Source organism: Ictidomys tridecemlineatus, unplaced genomic scaffold, assembly GCF_052094955.1.
Source record: "Ictidomys tridecemlineatus isolate mIctTri1 unplaced genomic scaffold, mIctTri1.hap1 Scaffold_42, whole genome shotgun sequence".
Taxonomy (NCBI): domain Eukaryota; kingdom Metazoa; phylum Chordata; class Mammalia; order Rodentia; family Sciuridae; genus Ictidomys; species Ictidomys tridecemlineatus.
Window position 1 is genome coordinate 1,388,948 of NW_027522720.1, and position 21,387 is coordinate 1,410,334.

The following is a 21,387-nucleotide window of genomic DNA, read 5'->3' on the forward strand; positions in this document are numbered from 1 at the left end:
TCCTAACCCCAACCCCTAACCCTAACCCCCAACCCTAACCCTAACCACCATAACCCTAACCTTAACCCTAAACCCTCACCCTCACCCCCACCCTCACCCCCACCCTCACGCCTAACCCTAACCCTCTAACCCTAACCAACCCTAAACCCTAACCCTAACCCCCTAACCCTTAACCCTTAACCCTAACAATTTTCTCCATTAAATTTCCTCCTGATCAATAAAGATAATTAGAAATGCAATATCGCATAGGCTTAAGACAAAAATAAAACCAATACAATTTTATGAAAAGTCTACTTACCTCTACATAACTCTTCACAAAAGGGTCCCAAACTCCAGGAGTTTTAATCAATCCACAAATATTTACAGATGTCTTTCAGCTGTCACTGAGCATACTTTGGGTTGCTGAACTGTATGCATAATCATTTTCATCTGCTCGAAGATAAAAAAATTTTTAAAGTCATTTGGTGAAGGCCCAGAGTTCAATACCCAGCATCACAAAAAAACAAAAAAGAGAGAAAAGTCGTTTAGTATTGAGAACTTCTGTTAAGACAATAGTAAACTGAGCTATTGTTAAAAGAATAATACATCATGCTCAAGTGGGATCTACTCTAGGAATGCAAGGTTGGCTTAACAACTGAAAATCTCTTAATGTAAATAAAGATCTACTGATCTAAACCAAATCAGTAGACCAAAGAACAAAAACTACATGATCATCTTGTGACCATGGACAATCTAGGAACTTTCCACAATCTGATTAAACAGTATCTATGAAAAACCCACAGTAAACATGAAATTTAATAGTGATAGATTGGATGCTTTTTTTCCCTAAAATCAAGAACAAGATAAGAATGTCCCCTCTCACTATTTCTATTCATTATACTGGAGGTTTTAGCTAGGGCTTTCAGCAAATTATAGAAAAGACATCTAGACTGAAAAGGAAAACTATATTTTCTGTCTAGAAAATTCTAAAATTCCATTAAAATTTATTAGAATTAATAAATGAATTCATCAATGTTGCCAGGTACAAGATAAATACAAAAAATGAATTTACAATGAAGAAGCAAACAATGAAATTAGGAAAACAATGCCATTTGTAAAAGCATCAAAAACTAAAAATAAAAGGTGTAAGTTTTACGAAAGAGATGAAAAGTTCCATCTGAAAAGTAATATTGTTGAAACAAATTTCAAAAGACCCAAATAAATATAAAGACACCTCAGATACACAGGTTGGAAGACCACTATTGTTAAACTAGTCTACAGAGTCCTATCATTCCTATCAAAACCACAGGGAATCTTTTTGTATAAATGGACAAGCTAACTAACTGCATTGTAGGTTTTTTAAAATTATATATATATTTTAGTTGTAGATGGACATAATACCTTTATTAATTTATTTATTTTTATGTGATGCTAAGGATTGAACCCAGTGCCTCACACATGCTAAGCAAGCACTCTACCCATTTAACAACTCCAACCTGCAACTGGCAGTTCTTTTAAAGTAAAGAATAAATTTGCCAAGGCCTGTAATCTGTTCAGCTCAGTAGGCTAAAGCCAGGTGGATCACAGTTCAGAGCTAACCTCAGCAACTTAGCAGGGCCCTACGCAACTCAGTAAGACCCTGTCTCTAAATAAAATACAAAATAAGGCTGGGGGAAGTGGCTCAGTGGTTAAGTGCCCCTGGGTTCAACACCTGGTACCCCCCCACATACCCAAAAAGCATTTAATTATGTCAGAAGCAGCCAAAATAAATAATCCATTACTCAACTATTACTATGTTCCAAGCACATAAAGATATTTCCCCTTAATTTTAAAAAATTCAAGCCTAGAGAAAGAAACAATAAAATGCAAATAACAAATACAATACAAATAGTAGTAGCTAATATTTATTGGATCTTTACTACATACCTGGTCTATTATTTAATTTGGGGCTAGGGATGTAACTCAGTGGTACAGTGCCTGACTAGTGTGCATGAGGCCCTGGGTTCTATCCCTCCCACACAGAATCACACACACTCACACTACATACTAATTGTTTTCTTCCACATTATGTTGAAAAAACTAAGGGAGTGAAATTATGAAACTTGTCCAAGGTCACATACACACACACAAAATGAGGACAAGGAAATTCAGAGAACATAAAACTACTAGGCATGACTAGAACTAGGACAAGAGATAGGTAGGAGGCAATGATATTGCAGGTGGCAAACGAAACTAGAAATACAAATGCAAAAGCGAGTTTGGAATTAATCCTCAAGAGGCTCAGTGTCTCTCTCCCTCATTTCCCACATCGACCCAAGCATTAAAGCTTCTGATCCTACCACCTAGAATTTCTACAATATTTCCTCTTCTCTGGAATTCTACAACACCCTGAAATTGTGTTAATCACTGCATTAGCTTTCTAACTAGTTACCCTGCCTAAAATACTGCTTTTCCACATTACTACCAGAATTAAATCCTTTAAAGTCAATTTCCGGGGTTAAACACCTAAGTTTGAAATAATATGTGACTCTGAATGCGACCCAGCATGTACTTTGAGGAGTTATAACACAAATTCTCTTTTCAAATCCTCAAAAACCAGAATCAGTAACACATGGTTGCCACAGTAACCAAAGCTTCTCCAGCTGGCTCACATTTCCCAGAACCCAAGGTTTTAGAGCATAAGGGGAAAAAACTCGGAAGGAAAATCCTCAAAAACCAGAATCAGTAACACATGGTTGCCACAGTAACCAAAGCTTCTCCAGCTGGCTCTCATTTCCCAGAACCCAAGGTTTTAGAGCATAAGGGGAAAAAACTCGGAAGGAAAACACGGGTAAATCCAAGCACACCCTTTTTGTCTTCTAAACAAGTAAGCTCGCAATTATACTCGCGGCACTCACCCACCTACCGCCGGAGCTCCGCAGGAAACCGCCTCCACTCCAGAAGAAAGCTCTCACCGGAAATTGTGAGCGTGGGCTTGCTCTGAGCATGCCCCAAAACCTGCCTTGGGAGCATGCGCAAAACCTAGCCCCGCCCCAACTCCTCCTTTGAAGGTTGGAACGAAGTTGCCCGCCCCTTGAGCCGGTACCGGCTAACGGAAGTGAACCAAGAACTGACTATAGGATGCTGCCTTCCCATTTGTTTGGCCAGAGATTTGCATCATTCTGTCCCATCCAGAAGGTGTAAGATTTCCATTGCAAATAGAGATTGTGGAGAGGGGACGGCGGCTGGACTAGGGGAGTAAGATGTCACTTTACCTGGTGGTCCTTTGGATTTTGCTTCGCTTTCCGACGGGAGTGGTGGTGCACACCTGTAATTCCAGTGGCTCAGGAGGCTGAGGTAGGAGGATTTTGTCAGTTCTACCTTTGGTTAAACAATCCCTGCGAAAGGAAACCACATAAGCAGTAATAAATACCTAGAGCAAAGGACTCATGAGGTTATGTAAAGCCAAATCATAGAATGAGGAAAAAATAACAAAGAATTTTTATTTTAAACCATTAAGTTTATTACACAGTTAACTAAAACACACAGTGCATCTGTTTCTACCTGATGGATCATCTCCTTTTATCCTGAAGAGGTTCTTTTAGCATTGTTAATAGTAGAGATCTATTGGTATTGAATTTTCTTACTTTTTATTTATTTTAAAATGTCTATTCTGCTTTCAGTTTTGAAGAGATTTATCCTGGATTAGCAGTTTTTGTCTTCTAGCACCTTAAACCTTTCCATTAACTTTAACTTCTCATTTCTGATAAGAAGTCAGCTATCATTTTAGTCATTTTTACCAATGCATAACACACCACTTTTTTCTAATTGCCTTCAAGACCTTTTTCCTTCTAATTGATCATTTACAGTTGACTCTGATGCATCTAGATGTGATTTGCTTTGTAACTAACCTTAGTATTCACTGAGTTTCCTAAATCTCTTGACATCTTTTTTGTTAATTTGGGATAATTTTAGTCATCATTGTCTTAAATATTTTTTTTCTGTACAATTTATGCCTCTATTCTTCTAGAAATGTAATTATATGTATGTTAGGTCACTTTGTATTGATAGTAACCAAGTCTCTATTTTTTTCTTTCTAATTTTTAGACCAGATAATTTTTATTGGTCTATCTCCAAGTTAACTTTTTGCTGTTTTTGCACTATACAATCTGATGATAGATTTGTTTCATGAATTTTTCGTTTCCAATACCGTACTTTTTATTTCTTTTAAAAGAAATTTTTCATTTATATGTTGACACCCATATCTACGTATTCATTATGATTAAGCTTTTCTTTAACTCCTTGAAATTAGTTATAAAAACTATTTAAATTTTTTCTGCTAATCCTAACATCTGGGTCAGCTCACGGAACTTTTTTTATATGTGATATTTTCTCTTGTGGTTCTCATTTTTCTATCTTCTTTGCATTCTGGCAAAATTTAATGATATTCTACATGCCTATAATCCCAGCGACTCAGGAGGCTAAGGCAGGAGGATCAAGAGTTCAAAGTTAGCCTCCGCAACTAAGGGATGCACTTAGCAACTCAATGAGACCCTGTATCTAAATAAAATGCAAAAAAGGGCTGAGGTTGTGGCTCAATGGTTAAGCACCCCTGGGTTCAATCCCTGGTACCAAAAAAATTTTTTTAATTATATTCTGGTCATTTATAGATGATACATCATAGGAAGTCTGGATTATGTTTTCTTCCTATAAAGGATATTCTGTTTTATGTGTCATGCAGGCTAATTACTGGTGAATTGTTTTGATCATATTAGATTTGGTATTATTATTATTATTATTATTATTATTATTTTTATTATTGTTATTATTATTATTATTTGGTTCCAGAGATTGAACTCAGGGTACTCAATTACTGAGCCACATCCCCAGACCTATTTTGTATTTTATTGAGAGACAGGGTCTTGCTGAGCTGCTTTAGCACCTCTATTTACTAAGGCTGGCTTTGAGCTCGTGATCCTCTTGCTTCATCCACCTGAGTCACTGGGATTATAAGCATATTCCGTGCCTCACTAGGTTTGGTATTTTTCTTTATTTCCATATTTCATGGTGCATTATACTTGTACATAATGGTGGGATTTGTTGTTATGTTTTCATACATATGTACAATATAGTGATAAAACTTAGCCAATATCATTCTTGAGTATTTCTCTTTTACCTGCTTTCCTCTCTCCCCTGATCCCTTTCCTCTATTCTACTGATCTCCCTTTGATTGCCCTCAGATTCCTTTCACACACACACACACCTTTCTTTTCCTTTTTCCTTTCTGGCTTCCTCATACATTTTCAGCATGAATCAATTTTGGTTTCAAATTTAGGTCTACCATTTTCCCTTTACTCTTTTTTGTGTGGTTCTTTTTGCTAAGGCTTATTTATGAACTCTTAATTAAGTACCTGATATATTAGTGAAGCTGCTGCAACCTGACTCTGCTGAAAACCTAATTTCTTCCAACATTGCCATTTAGCATCATCTTCAGTCTCCTTTATAGCAGTCAAACTCTGCTAAGCCTTAAAGAGTCTCATCTGGTACATTCATATCAAAAATAAATTTCCTCCAGGCTTTTAGTATTCTCTCTCTCTAACACACACACATAATCACATTGCACCCACCATAAATAGCTCAGACATTCTTGTCCACAAAATTCCAACCACTATGATAATCTTGCACTTTGATAATTTTCTCCTTAACTCAGTATGACCACCATCTTACTTGAGCTTCATCTCTCTGAAATTAATACCTGAAAATGTTTAGTTTTTCTAGTTTTATACTCTTTTGTGTCAGGAAAACAAATCCCGTACAGTAGAACTATAACAGTTTCAAGTAAAAGTACTAAATTAGTTATATCCTTGCCCATCAATAGTGGTAGAAGAACTTAGGTGAACTTACATAGAACTGCAACATCTTACATACTCAACAACAATTTCATTGCCCATGGAACCCAAAATTAATTGAAAGAGTAAACCCCAAAATGGATATCTGAAAAATAAACTGGTCAAAATTAGTAAGGCAATCAGAGTTAAATAATCATATATTTTACCAATAGCACTAGCTTAAAAGTATGGGTCTACAATAAGTAGAAAAATACAAGTTAATGGCTAGAGTCATAAAAGTTTCTATTATGATAGGCAGTCTCTTATGATGCTTTAATATTATATGATAGTTGTGAAATGATTACAAACTAATAATGAACATAATCTATTTGCAGATTAAAATGTTCTTCCCTGTATTATCTACAAATTTTAGATACACCTCAAAATGCCCTGGAAAAGAAATTTCTTAAGTCTCATCAAAATGAACTGCCAGGTTTTTTCCTACATTTGACATGACACAGTGCCAAGATTTCTAGTCCTGAATACACACTTTCTATAGGGAAGAGACATATATCTTGGCAATTAATAGATCATTTATCTCATTTCATACAGCCAATTTTAGTCGTAAGAAAAGAAATGTTCATGTATTCATTCTGCTGACTTTAGTCTATAATCTAATCATGGATCAACAAACTTTTTCTGAAAAGAGACTGATAATAAACATATTAGACTTTGTAGGCAAGTCTTAATTGCCACTCAAATGCCAGTGTAGCACAAAAACAGCCTAGACTATGGGTAAATAATATAAGCTTCTGTGTTCTAATAAAACTTTGTTTACAAAAGCAAGTGTCATTGTTGGACACCGTGGTGTGCTCCAACAGTCACAACTACTCAGAAAGCTGAGGCAGGAAGATTACTTGAGCCTAGGAGTTCAGGCCAGCCTGGGAAATAAGAAAGAAAGAAAGAGAGAGAGAGCGAGCAGGGGGGAGAGGGAGGGAGGGAAGGAGGGAAGGGAGAGAGAGAGAGGAATGAATGAAAGAAAGAAAGAAAGAAAGAAAGAAAGAAAGAAAGAAAGAAAGAAAGAAAGAAAGAAAGAAAGAGAAAAAAGGAATAAAGGGAACAATTTAAAAAAACAGTGTCAGGCTTACAGCTATGATTTGCTCAACACTGTTCCAGAGTATTAATGTTATGCTCACAATAGATGTTTGGCTAGGCTGTATACATACATACATACATACATACATACATATATACATGAAAGCAATTTTGTTCTTTTGTTTGCTTTCTTTTATTTTTTCCATTTTTTTGTTGATACATTATAGTCGTAAATCATGGCAGTATTTGTCGTTACATATTTCCACATGCACAATATAACACTACAGTTTGGCCAATATCATTCCCCAGTATTTTCCCTTCACTCCTCCCTCTCCTGGTCTCTTTCCTACACTCTACTGATCTCCATTTGATTTTCACTTTTTTTTCCTTTTTCCTCTCTTGCTTCCACATCCGAGAGAAAACATAGGCTCCCTTGATCTTATGAGTTTAGCTTATTTTGTGTAACAGAATGATCTCAAGTTTCATCCATTTTCCAGCAAATGACATAATTCACCTTTATGGCTGAATAAAGCTCCATTGTGTGTATATGCCACATTTTCTTTATTTATTCATCCTTGATAAGCACCTAGTTTGGTTCCATAGTTTGGCAACTGTGAATTGTGCTGCTATAAACATGGGTATGCATGTACTACTCTAGTATTATGACTTTAATTCATTAGGATAAACATTGAGTAGTTGTATAGCTGGGTTATATGGTGGTCTCCTGCCTAGTCTTTTGAGGAACCTCCATACTGATTTCAATAGTGGTTATATTCATTTATAATCCTATCAACAGAGAAAAAAGTGTCCCTTCTTCTCCACATTCTCTCTAGCATTTATTATTGTGCATATTCTTTTTTTTAAGTAGTTGGACACAATACCTTTATTTTTATTTATTTATTTTTAATGTGGTGCTGAGGATCGAACCCAGGGCCTTGCACGTGCTAGACAAGCAATGTGCTGTTGAGCCACAACCCCAGCCCCATATCGTTCATATTCTTGATGGCTGCTATTCTGACTAAAGTGAGATGAAAGCTCACTGTAGTTTTGATTTGCATTTCCCTAATTGCTAATGATGTTGAACATTTTTATAGATTTGTTGTCCATTTTTATTTCTTCTTTTGAGAAGTATCTGTTTAATTCATTTGCCCAATTAAGCTAGGTTATTTGAGGTTTTGGTGTTAAGTTTTTAAAAGTTTCTTATATAGTTTGGATATTAATCCTGTGTCAAAGAGTAGTTAGCAGGGTTGGGGATGTGGCTCAAGCGGTAGCACGCTCGCCTGGCATGCATGCAGTGCAGGTTCGATCCTCAGCATCACATACAAACAAAGATGTTGTGTCCGCCAAAAACTAAAAAATAAATATTAAAAAATTCTCTCTCACTCTCTTAAAAAAAAAGAGTAGTTAGCAAATATATTTTCTCCAATTCCTTAGGTTCTTTCTTCATGTTACTAATTGTTTCCTTTGCTGTGCAGAAGCTTTTTAATTTGATGCCATTCTGTTTATTAACTTTTGTCATTATTTTCTGAGCTTTAGGAGTTCTAATAAGAAAGTCATTGCCTGTACCTATATGCTGGAGTCTCAAATGTATATTTTCTTCCAAGGATTTGCATAGTTTCTGGTCTAATTCCTGGGCTTTTGATCTCTTTCAAGTTTGTACAGGGTCTAATCTTATTTGTCTACATATGGATAACCAATTTTCCTGGCACCACTTGTTTAAAGCCTGTCTTTTCTCCCAATATGTTTTTGGCATCTTTGTCAAGAATCAGATGAGTGTTAACTGTGTTGGATCTTTTTCTGTGTCTTCTCTTCTTTCCCATTGGTCAATGTATCTGGTTTTATGACAGAGCCATGCAGTGGTTATTTCCATAGCTTTGTAGTACAATTTGAAGTCAGGTATTGTGATGATGCCTCCAGCTTGCTTTATTGACTTAGAATTGTTTTGGCTATTCTGAATATTTTATTCTTCCAAATGGATTTCAGGACTGTTTGTTCTAGTTCTGGAAAAATGACATTTATTATTATTATTATTATTTTAAATTTATATATGACAACAGAATGCTTTACAATTCATATTACATATATAGAGCACAATTTTTCATATCTCTCATTGTATACTAAGTATATTCACACCAATTCATGGGTATTTTGATGGGAATTGCATCAAATCTGTATGTTGCTCCTAAAACCAATTTCAAACATATACAATCATATTAGTAGTGATTTTAGTGTCCAAAAAGAGATCTACTAAACAATAATTACTGGGCTGGTTTGGTGACTTGTAGTCCTAACTACTCAGAAGGCCAAGCCAGGAGGATTGCTTGAGTCCAGGTGTTGGAGATCAGGTTAGGCAACATAGCAAGACCCCCATCTTAAAAATAATAATAATTACTGATGTCAAAACACATCTCAATCATTATGCTAGTTACCAACTCTTCATTGTTTTCCTTGAAACTCTAATATACAATTAGTGAATGTCAATTTAGGACTAATTGTGCTGTTTTATAGAGGAGAAAGCTGATTATAATAGTAAGTGAAATCATCTGTCATGAACTGATTTGTGTTTATTTAATCACAATTATCATGCTGATGACTCTACATATTAAGTCTCCACCTATAGTCCCCTAGGTGCTAATTTTAAAAAACGTGAGTTTTCATTAAAAATAAGAAAAGAAACCCCTCCATATGCATTTCAATAATTCAAATTGTATCATAATTTGACTATTAACACAAGGGAAAATCAATGCAACTAATTCAGATTTAAATTCAAGATTACACAGTGCAAAAGAGGGAATAGTCTTGGAAAGGGAAGTAGAAAAATGTAAGATCCCTCTTAGAGGTCAGAAAAAATAAAATAAAATTTCCTTCAGAATAACAACTGGACATAAAGCTTTCAAGAAATGTTAGCTACTAGCTTTCTTCTCTGACAATCGGTTTTGTCAGTTGGTTCCCACTAAGTTGTGGACTTTTTCCGACCAGGACCAGATATCTTGTCTTTTGATTTTCATCCACTCCCACACCATGCTAGGGCTTTGGTAGCACAAAATGAGAATTAAAAATATGCTTTTGAATTAAATAATTTCTTCCCTTACGGATAAAGATAAGAATCTCAAGATCTTAGCCTGAAGACTAATGTCCATCTCTCTGCCCCCACCTGTCCCCGCCTTAAAAAAAAAAGCAGGCCACTGTCTCCAGTTTACACCCTCACTCACAGTTCTATTCACCTTCCCCTTTCCTAATCAGAGGGATCTTGGGGTGGGGCTTCAAGGAACCTCAAAGAGATTGAAGGGGAGGGAGCCTGGAACCATAGACTAGCTGTGACAAGACATGGGTGGGATTTGGTAGTTCAGAAAAGGAGGTACCAGACCAGGAATGGGGGATGGGAGTGATGGTGAAGTGGAGTGGGCTAGTTTAGGATGGACCAGAAATGAGACATTAAGGAAAGCCAGAAAGGACCAGTTGGCAGGGGGGGGGATGGGTGGGTGACTACTAGAATCATGTGGAGGGTCGCTTGTGAGGTCACAGGAGCAAAGGCAGGTGATTGGACGAGAAGGAGAGTTCTAGTTGCCAAGGCAGCGACTAGAGGAGAAGGTCTTCAGTCCATGAGAAGGTCTTGACTAGAGAAGGACGGAGCTCCAGCTCCGTGTGTTCTCCAGTAGAGTCTGTGGATTGACCCCCAGATATCCCTGCTGAGGTGTCACCCGGGAAAGGCTTAAGCCTTCCCGGGCGCCACCCCTCTGTGCTTTGCTACCCACCCCACCCGCCCCCCTGAGCCCCGCCTCCGCCCCCTGACGCCCGCCACAGCCTACTCCACCCTGTCACCGACTCCCCAAGGTGACCACAACATGGCTGCAGCGCCAGTGCTGCTCTTCTTGCTGTTCGTGCTGTGGCTGACCTGGCGAGTGCCGGGCCAACTGGACCCGAGCACCGGCTGGCCCTTGTGGAAGCACAAACTCTGTGCAGACGACGAATGCAGCAGTGAGTCCACAGGTGGGCGGGCAGCCCAGGGTCTCCGTGGTGGCTCTTTGGGGCCACATGGGGCTCTGATCCCCCGGTCCCCTGCCCCGTGGGCTGGGCTAGGGGGTCGTAGGATGACGGGTGGGGCGCAGGAGTGACAGAGCCTCAGTACCCTGCGTGTGTCCCCTCCGGCTCTGCCGGCGCCTCAGCCAGCCCGCTCAGGTTGCTGAGATGCTGAGCCTATGGTGCAGACTTCACCAGCAGTCAAATTCATAGACCAATAGTGAATGGAGGGCCTGGGGTTGTAGCTCAGTGGTAGAGCGCTTGTCTAACATGTGAGGCACTGGGTTTGATTCTCAGAACTGCATACAAATAAATAAAATAAAGGTCCATCAAAAACTAAACTAAAAAAAATTAGGCAAAAGCTTAAAAAAATAGTAGTGAATGGGAATCTCAGGGTTGAGAAAGACCTTAGAAGCAACTGGTCCAACTTCTTAATAACTGCATATTGGACTCCTGCTGTTTAATCAAACGTACCCCAGGCTGTAACTCATACTGAAATTCCACCCCTACAAGCTCTCAGTTCTTACTGGAATTCTACCTCATTCACAGAGCCTCAATGCAGGTCTGTATCCAATTCCCTTTAGTCTCTCTTGATATTACTGTGTTCTTTTTAAATAGCTGTCATCTGTGCATTCAATAAATAATTGTTGAGTATCTCTGCCAGGTGCCAGATACTGTGTTAAGCCTTGGCTCATTCCACCTGCAAATCTGCAAACCAAGACTCCCTCTATTTCAGCTTTCCTAAAATTTTAAACACAAGGTTTCACCAGCACTAAATCCATGTTTGTTGAATGTGACCCTGGTCTATATATCTCTGGTTTTAAATTTTCCCTTGAGTGAATATTGTTCTGGTAGCAGTTCTATGGCCATTGAAGTAGTGGAGAGTAGACTAGAGATTGTTCATTTTATAATTGAAGGGTCTAATAGCTCTAATTAGGATTATGAAGTTTTCTTCTCTGTGTTAATTGTCTTTAGGAGAGCCAAATATTCCAGGCACTGTGACTCATATATTTAGTGAAACACTCGATGAATATTGAAACTGAAGAGAGACAATTCTTATTCTATAGCATAAAATAAAATAGCCATTTCCCCTTTCAATTTTAGAGCTACTTATAACAGAAGGTACTCCTGTTGATGCTGCTGATACAGAAAACCAACTAGAGATAAAGGTGGAAGAGCCAGAAGATGCCACCACCATACTTTTCTTGTTACATTCATTCTTGCTTTATTTGTCTAAGATGGTAAGTTTGACATAGTTTCTTCAATTAGAATGTTGATTATTTATTAGTTTTTAAGTGGATTCTGGTCATGAAGTGAAGAACTTAAAATGTCTTTATGAAAATTACTCCTGATCCTTTGAGTAGATAGCTCCTGAAACAAAAGCCATAGGGGTGTGGCTTTATGGCTACTTGGTTTAGCACATGAGGAAGATTTGCTGTCTACCAAGGCTGGACATTTGCACACCTATAAAAACTTGGTTCTTCCCCTCAGAACCTTTCATTCTGGCAGGGAGATAACAGCATTCACTTGAAACACAGTAAGATAATGACAGAAAGAGAGGTATTTATTCGATGGTAGAACATTATTGTCCATAAATGCATTTATTATGGTTGGAAGGGTGATCAATAAGGTCAGAAAGTGGTTGAGATGTGTTTGAAGCACAGGCAAAGGGCAAACAGGAGTCTGACATGTGGTTTGTTGTTGATTAGACAGGCTGGGGTGGTGGGGGAAGCTGGCAGTCAGAAGAAATGTGTTCAGAGAAATGGAAACATGAAGAAAGGATATTTGGGGAGGGCAGGAGAATGTGAATAGTTGGTGTTGTAAAGTGTGAAGTTGGAGGGGGAATGGGCCTGTTGGAGAGGCCAGCAAATCTTAACTGAAGTCATGAGCCAAAGTAGCATTAGACCATTAATAGTGGGGATCCTTAGAAAGTTTTAAGAATGAAAAGGAATTAGGTTAGATCTGTTTCTTAGAAAGAGTCACTTAAGGCTGATCTTTCTAAAGAAAATCATGATTCAAACAAGACATTTAATCTGTCTAGAAGCTTATCTAAGCATTTTAGGACTTACCTCCCCCCCATTGGTATTTGTTGATATTGGACTTTTAGAATTTAATTATAGGAATGAGAAAGCTTTTAGAGGTTGGAGGTCCTAGGGCCTTTGTGACAGTAATCCTCCTCAACTGAAGTTGTTTCCTGTAGATTGTGTTATTTCAAGGCTTGTGTAAGAAAGATGATGTTGTTGTTTTCCTTGTAAAATGTATAGATTTTGAAGCCAGGTAGATGTGGTTTCAAATCCCAAGGTTATCATTTAGAAGTTTGGGCAAATAAGTAAACTTTTGAAAAAAGTTTTCCTCATCTGAAAAATGTAGATAATGCTTACTCCAATCATAAGAATTAAATGATTTGACAAGGTAAAATGTCTGGTGAGGTGTCTGGCATTTTGAAGGGTTTTACCCCTACGCACCCCCTAATTCTCATGTAGGCAGTCAGAAGGTGGTATAAATCAATGAATACCTGGGGAGGAAAGACCACCAGGGTGGAAAAGATGTGGCGGGGAGAAACAAATCATTTTTCAGTTGGCTCCATGTTTGTTCATGATGGTGGCAGCCACCTGGGTAAGGAGTATGTACAAGCCAGGCAGTTAGAATAATGATATTTCCAGTGATTAAAGCAGTCTTCCACAGTCATAATTTGATTATCAGAATGAATCAGCATCACTTGGAAAGTTAACAGCCTCACGATATGGAAAGGATTTCTTTATTCATATTTTTAGGTATGCACAGAGCCCTCCTCTAGGTCTAGGTCAGGGGACACGAATGTGGTGCAGGTGTGTCAGTGATTGTACGGTGATAGGTAAGACATAGACGTGAGTGGCAAAGAAGAGGCACAATGTTAAAAGACTGATTTGAAAGGAGATTTCAAAAAGGCATTTTGATGGCCCAGTATGTACAGGACATTGTGTGAGGACTAAAAGAGTCTAACAGGTGTAAGGCATGATTGTGATTTTTGAAAGCCTTAAGAAAAGGACTTAACAAATATATGCAAAAATTATGAACAAATCAATGTAAAATCTTAAACAAGTAATATGATATCTGATAGGACTGGAGAGTAATAGGCTCTGATGTGTTTGGGAGATGTGCACCAATCAGGTTCATTGATCAATGGAATCTTAGTAGAATCTTAGTGTTAGAAGAAACCTTGGAAGGCTGTTAGTCTAGTTTCTCACTCATTGCTGTTATTTTCTTTACTGTGGCCCTGACGAGTAGTTATGAGGCCTGTACACCAGTATTTCCTAGCATGAGTCACTCTCTTACAAGGCTATATGTTCTTCTGTTGTCTAGTTCATCCTTGTATTGACTCCAAATTTTCCTCCACATGATTTCCTCTATAAAACTGAATTCTTTTCTATATAGAAATCCTTTAAATATTTGAAGTTATATCTTAATTTAAAAATTATTTTTAGTATTTTTATCATGGAAACTTTCAAATAAGAGCAGAGAGAATAGTAGGGGACTATAGGTAACCATAACATACTGTACATTTTAGAATACTAGAAGAAAAGGTTGTGAAAGTTTTACCATAGAGAAATGATGTTTGAGGAGGTAGATATATTTAACTGATTTAAACGTTACATAGTGTAATCATGCATCAAAATGTCATGTTACCTACTTCAATAATTATAATGTTTGTTTCTATGTACTAGTTAAAAAATAAATTTAATTAGAAAAGCTTTAAAGAAAAGCACAGAGAGTAGTATAATGAACCCACGGGCCATCACCCAACTTAACAGTAATTCCTTGATAGCTAATATCAGTGAGTTTTTTTTTAATTTGTTCTAATTGGTTATACATGATAGCAGAATGCATTTCGATTCATTGTATATAAATGGAACAAAACTTTTCCTAGTTGTACACAACACATTTGTATTCCTACATGTACCTCGGGTAATAAGGTTCATCTCATTCCACCATCTTTCCTATCCCTATGCCCCGTCACCTGTCCTACCTCCCCTTTGCCCAGTCAAAGTTCCTCCATTCTTTCCATGCCTCTTACCACCCACCTTACCCCCATTATGGGTCAGCATCCACTTTCAGAGAGAACATACAGCTTTTGGTTTTTGGGATTGGCTTACTTCCCTTAACCTGATATTCCCATTCACCCGCAGATGCCGTAATTTTTTTCTCTTTTAAGGCTATAAGTAATATTCCATTTCATATATGTACCACAGTTTCTTTATCCATTCATCTGTTGAAGGGTTGGTTCCACAAAACTATGGAATGCTTCACAAATGTGGGTGTCATCCTTGCTCAGGGACCATGCTAATTTTTTCTGTATTGTTCCAATTTTAGTATATGTGCTGCCAAAGCAAGCACACTCTGAGTTTTAACAAATGTAGATACCCATGTAAAAACTACCATAATCAAGATATAGAACAGTTTTTTCACTAGAAAAGGGGTTTCCTTGGGATCCTTCCCAGTGAGTTCCTTCACCACCTGTTCCAGGCAACCACTGATAACTTTTTTTTTAAACTATAGATTCATTTTTCCTACAGTACTATTTCATATATATGCCACTATAAATGGACTCATTTATATCTAGGAGTGCAATTGCCTCCTACGTTTAATGTATGTTTTTATCTTATGTGATACTGTCAAGCCATGCTAAAAAATGACCACAATCATTTTATACTTCCACCAGCAATTTAGGAGACTTCCACTTGACTTCATCTTCACTAGCACTTGGGCCATTCTAGTGGGTATGTCTTTGTGAGTTTATTTCCTGATAATTAATGATATTGAGTGAACTTTTTTTTTTCTTTTGAGATAGGGTCTCACTAACTTGCTTAGGCCCTTGATAAGTTGCCAGCCTCAAACTTGGGATCCTCCTGCCTCAACCTTCTGAGTTGCTGGGATTACAGACATGTGCCATGATGCCTGGATCAAATACTTCTTCATGAGCTTGTTGACCATACTGTTTTTGTATGTCAACTCTCTCTGGCTAGCTGGAATCCAGACTTCTCCCAGCTCAGTGCCAACTGTGGGATTGGTTAGCTTATAGTTGTTCTTGGCCCTCGCAGGTACTGCTTAGAATGTAGCCCCAAACTGAAGACCACCTCCATGCAGATTTCTGGAACTCTCTTTCTTTGTGGCTCCCATCTTTCTGGTAGTTTTCTCTACATATTTTTGGCTGCTTAATCTCCTGGAACTCTGGTCTCTCTCTCCTCAGTGAGACTGTTATGCCCTATTTGGGTTCCCCTTCCCAAACTGAGGTCTAGAGGGTGCCTCCAGGTGAAATGCTCATCTATTTGTTCTCCTGCTCTTAGGGGTGACAGTTGCATGTCCCTTGTGGCTTTCTATCTGAAAAATAGCTCTTTAAAAATATATTTTGACTGGGCATGGTGGCACATGCCTTAATCCTAGTGGCTCAGGAGGCTGAGACAGGAGGATCATGAGTTCAAAGCCAAAAGTGAGGTGCTAAGTAACTCAGTGAGACCCTGTCTCTAAATAAAATACAAAATGGGGCTGAGACTGGGGATGTGGCTCAGTGATCAAGTGCTTCTGAGTTTAATCCCTGATACCAAAAAACAATATATATATATATATATATATTCCAACTTTCTGGTTGCTTTCAGTGGGAGAACAAGTCTCATATAAGTTACTCTCTATTGATTTATCCTTTTGTTGTAACTTTTTGCGATAATTGAAAAAAATATGTTTGTGGGACTTCTAGGATATATTGTAGCTTTGGTGAATAAATGACATCCCCCTGGTACAACAATTTAACCTGTTTTCTCTATTGCCTTTTTTTTTGTTTGTTTGTTTGGTGGTGTTGGGGATTGAACCTCGGGCTCCATGCATTCTAGGCAAGTGCTGAACTAACAACCTCAGCCTTTCTCTGTTGCTTTATATTTCTTGGAAATTGGTAGTCAGGTTTAGGTTCAATTCTGTTTCTTATGAAAACTTAATAAAATATTGCATTGACATCTGCATGTCCTCTCCTTTGATGTTGACTACTAGTCAACAGTGACCTTGGTGAGATTTGCTAATATATTACAGGTTGCAAAATAGCAATGGTCTGAGTTGCTGGGATTTTTCTTTCTTCATTTAAAGGCTGGGATGCCTATACAAATAAAAAATTATGATTGATTATTCTTTCTTTCTTTCTTTTTTTTTTTTTGTACTGGGGATTAAACTCAGGGGCACTTGGCTAGTGAGCCATATCCCCAGCCTTATTTTGTATTTTATTTATATACAGGGTCTCACTGAGTTGCTTAGCAATTCGCTTTTGCTGAGGCTGACTTTGAACTTGCTATCTTCCCTCCTCAGCCTCCCGAACTACTGGGATTACAAGTGTGTGCCACGACGCCTGGCTATGATTGATTATTCTTTACACAGATATTTGGTTTGTATAGTTAAGGCAGGAGATAAACATTTGATTCCTTTTCTTCATTACTTTTCAGAATAGTAAGGTGGTATTCTAGCATTATCAAATGATACCCAAAGGGGCTTTTGAAATCTTTTTAACTTTTATTTAAGAGTCAATATGACGTCATGCATTTAAAAATATTTGGTGTGTTTAATCCAGTTAGGAATAGTAATTGTTCTTACCTGATGCTCAATTTCTCCCCCTTTTGCCTTGTAGAAGCCTCTTTATCTTGGCTCCTGGGACCCTTTGCCACCACCTAGTGGTCATTGTTACCTATTTCCCTTGCTTTTGAACTATGAGATATTCCAAGTTCATCTTAAACATTCCCTGTCCAGACCTTGAAGGAACTATTTCTCTAAAAGAACTTTGGTTCCTTTCAATAGGAAATGATATTTAGAGGCTACATTCCAAGTACTAGGATTGCTTATTGCTCAAATTGACTGTCATTTGTAGGCCTTTTTAGTGAACAAAGCTCAGAAATATGTGGGGATTTTTCATCATGTCATTTAGATAATTCCCATGAAAATTCAGGAGAGATTTTACTTCACTTCATCTATCTTAGATTTGTGTTTTCTTTCTCTGATGTTGGAGTTCCAGTTTTCAATGACATCAGTATAATTGTTTACAGTCTTGTGCCACTTAATGACATTTTGGTCATTAGTGCATAATAATGGAGCTAAAAAATTCTTGTCACCTAGTATTTTTAATATCTTTTTTGTGTTTTGATATGTTTAGATATATAAACATTTACAATGTTACAATTGTCTACAGAATTCAGTATAATAATATCTTATAGGTTTTTATCCCCAAAGCGATGATATACCATATATGAATACCTACGTGTGGAAATGGCTATATTTTCTAGGTTTGTATAAGTATGCTCAATGATGTTTACATGCTGAAATTGCCTAAGATGTGTTTCTCAGAATTTATTCCCATCATTAAGCAACACAAGACTATATTTATGTTATTTAAAATACTTTCAGGAATGTATTCCTGAAATGAAATTCTCTTGTCTTTAAGCTATATCCCACTAAGGTATGTTTGAACTAATTCATTTCTGTGGTTTGTCACGAACTTGATGTCACAGGTTGTTTCATTTTTGTTTTCAATATTTAGGTATTACTTTATAAAGATTTTTTTGTTTATTTTACAATTATTTAAATATTTAGAAGAGCCAAAGTTAATTTGTAAAAATAAGTTGTTTCTGTTTTCTAGTACTGGTGATTGAACCCAGGGCTCCTATCCACTGAGCCACATACCTAGCCTCTTTATTTTTTAATTAGAGATAGTTCTCACTAAATTGCGTAGGGACTTGCTAAGTTGCTGAGGCTAGCTTTGAACTTGTGATTCTCCTGCCTGATTTTGAAAGAATTCTAGCTTTTGTCCCAGTTCTGTCTACCCTGATGTTACTCTCTTTTATAGTTAACTTTTAAAATTTATTTCATTATGTATTCTGTTATTAAAAAAATAAGCAAATGAGAAAAGGGATATGTATCTCAGTGGTAGAGCACTTGCCTACCATACATGAGGCCATGTGTTCAATCCCCAGCACCATAAAAAGAAAAAGAAAAGCAAATGATTTTTACATCTAGCTATGATAGCTTTATATAGGTACTGGCTTCACCTTCCCAACTGAAACAACTAAAATAAATATGAAAAAAAAACCCACAAACAGATAAAATTTGAAGATCCAGCAACATTGAAGATCAAGCAACAAAGAATGATTCTGGAAACATAAGGAACAAATGCTGTGAGCTCTTTAGTTGTCCCAGCTTTTACTATGTTAAGAGATTCCCAAGCCATGACAAAGAAGGGGAAGTCAGGCAGAACCAGAGGATACCATGAATTGAGAGATGGTGCTGAGATTCCAGGAAAACCGAAGTGACTAGAATTCACAGGGTGGAGTACCAAAAGAAGGTTGCTACATTGAGAGACAATTCTGGAAATCTGTGAAAGGCTCTCTGAGTGTTCAGCAGGGTATTGATCTGCACATAAGTGTGATGAAACTGCTTAGCAAGTCAGAGAAACAATCTTAAGTGATTAGAAGGAACAGGTCCTAACACAGGGACCAGAATAGCACCTGGAAAAAACTATCTAAGGAAGTTGGGTAGAATAATCAGAAGGGCGTTACCTCGGACTGACTATTACAATTTATGTAATACCTAGCAAATATTCAGACCCAAGAGAATCAAATTGTTTCCAGTAATTTAATTGTATACAAAATATTAAGAATAGTAATTCGTAATGTATGGCATCGAATCAAAGCTTACCAGGCATGCAAAGAAGCAAGAAAAATACAATCCACAATGATGAGGAGAAGAATCATCCAATCAAAGCCAACCGAGAACTGCCGGAGATGTTAGAATGAGGTAATGGCATTTTTTAAAAAGTTATTACTACAATATTTCGTGTGTTAAAAAGGTAAAAAGAGATATAGAAGATACATTTTAAGAAAATCAGACTTCTAGAGTTGAAAATATATGATAAACACAGTGGATGGGATTAATGTCAGAATAAGCATTTGTGATGAAATTGTTAGTGAACTTGAGGACATAACAGGAGAAGTACCCCAAATGAAACACAGGGAAAATTTCTTCTGTTAAAGAAAAGTGAACCAGAGCATCAGTGAGCTGTGGGACAGTTTCAAGTTGAGCGTTGAGAGGTATTCAGAAAAATATTTTAAGAAATGATGGCCAAAAATTTTCAAAAATTTGTGAAAACTGTACATCTGCAGATCCAAGATATTAAAAGGAACTAGAGTACAAAAAGCATGAATAAAGCTATATCAAGGTATATTATATCATAAATAAATTGCTCAAAACCAGTGATAAAGAGCAATCTTAGCAGTTAGAGAAAACATTTATGTAGAGAAGAACTAAGGATCACATCAGATTTCTTGTCAGAAATTAGGCATAAGAGAATATAGTGGAGTGATACCTTTAATATATTTGAAGAGTAATAATGTTGGCCGATAATATCTTTCTAAAATGAAGACTTGTACTGACATACAAGCTGAAAGAATTCACCCTACACTTGCACCAAGACAGCAGATGGAAATAATGGAATAAAGGAGTAAAGAACACTGAAAATGGTAACTGTGTGCATAAATATTTAAAATAATTTTTCTTATTTGAACATTTTAAAAAGTCATTGACTGTTTAAAGACAAACATCAGTGTAGTATGGGATTTAGAAAACATGTAAAGTAAAATACATGACAACAGTATAAATCTCAGAAGGGTAGTAATTATTGTAACGTTCTTATTGAATATGTGAAGTAATACAGTATCATCTGAAGGTATATTGTGACAAATTAAAGATGTACATTCTAAACCCTGAAGCACTAAGATTAGAAAACAGAGTTATAGCTTAATAAGCCAATAGAGGAATCACTAAAAATACCGATAGTGGTATTTCTGCAAAAGAAGACAGAAAGAAAAGAAAAAGAACAAAGAACAGAAGGAACAAATAGAAGATTATATTAAGCTTACCCCTATGCACAGCAGTAATCCTATTAAGTGGAAAGTATCTAAATACATCAATTAAAAACAGAGATTGTCATATTGCCTAAAGAAGCAAGACCCAAATAGATGTCTAAGGGAGTAACACTGTAAATAGACACAAAGAAGTCAAAATTAGAATGATTGAAAAAGGTATCTCATGTTAAACACTAGTGAAAGGAAATCTGGAGTAGCTACATTAAACCAAAAGAGGTTGTGGGGCAAAATATATCATCGGGACTCAAGAAAGTTATTTCCTAATGATAAAGGAATCAGTCAAGATTATATAATAAACTTAAATGCTTGTACTTTTAATATTAGACCTTCAAAATACATGAAGTATAAAAATTGATAGAATTATGAGGAAAATGATGAATCCTATAGATTACATTTAGAGATTTTAATATCCTCTCCTCAGCAATTGGCAGAAAATGAAAAATAAAAGTAAGATTGTAGAAAGTGTGAATGACATAATCAATCCATCCATTTGAAATTAATTGACGTTTATAGAAAACTCCCAAGGAGCTTAGTGCACATGGAACATTTACCAAGATAAA

The 21,387-nt window shown here is 36.9% G+C and overlaps 1 protein-coding gene, 1 non-coding gene and 1 pseudogene across 3 annotated transcripts in view; 1 reads left to right on the top strand and 2 right to left on the bottom strand.

Annotated features, from left to right (window-relative positions):
• The window catches only part of LOC144373523 (transport and Golgi organization protein 1 homolog), a 237,695-nt pseudogene that overhangs the window by 190,147 nt on the left and 26,161 nt on the right, over positions 1-21,387 (top strand). Inside the window, exon 5 of the transcript XR_013433174.1 lies at positions 12,006-12,142. The product of XR_013433174.1 is annotated as a transport and Golgi organization protein 1 homolog (transcript). The remainder of the gene's footprint in view (positions 1-12,005; positions 12,143-21,387) is intronic.
• Positions 1-21,387, bottom strand: part of LOC144373540 (axin interactor, dorsalization-associated protein-like) — a 103,427-nt gene that overhangs the window by 14,108 nt on the left and 67,932 nt on the right. Inside the window, exons 13-14 of the mRNA XM_078036583.1 lie at positions 2,881-3,356; positions 299-429 (exon numbers count right to left, since the gene is read on the bottom strand). The gene's annotated coding sequence lies outside the window, so the exon portion shown is untranslated. The remainder of the gene's footprint in view (positions 1-298; positions 430-2,880; positions 3,357-21,387) is intronic.
• On the bottom strand, positions 15,169-15,275 carry LOC144373554 (U6 spliceosomal RNA). The gene has a single exon (XR_013433182.1). It is a non-coding gene; the product is annotated as a U6 spliceosomal RNA (small nuclear RNA).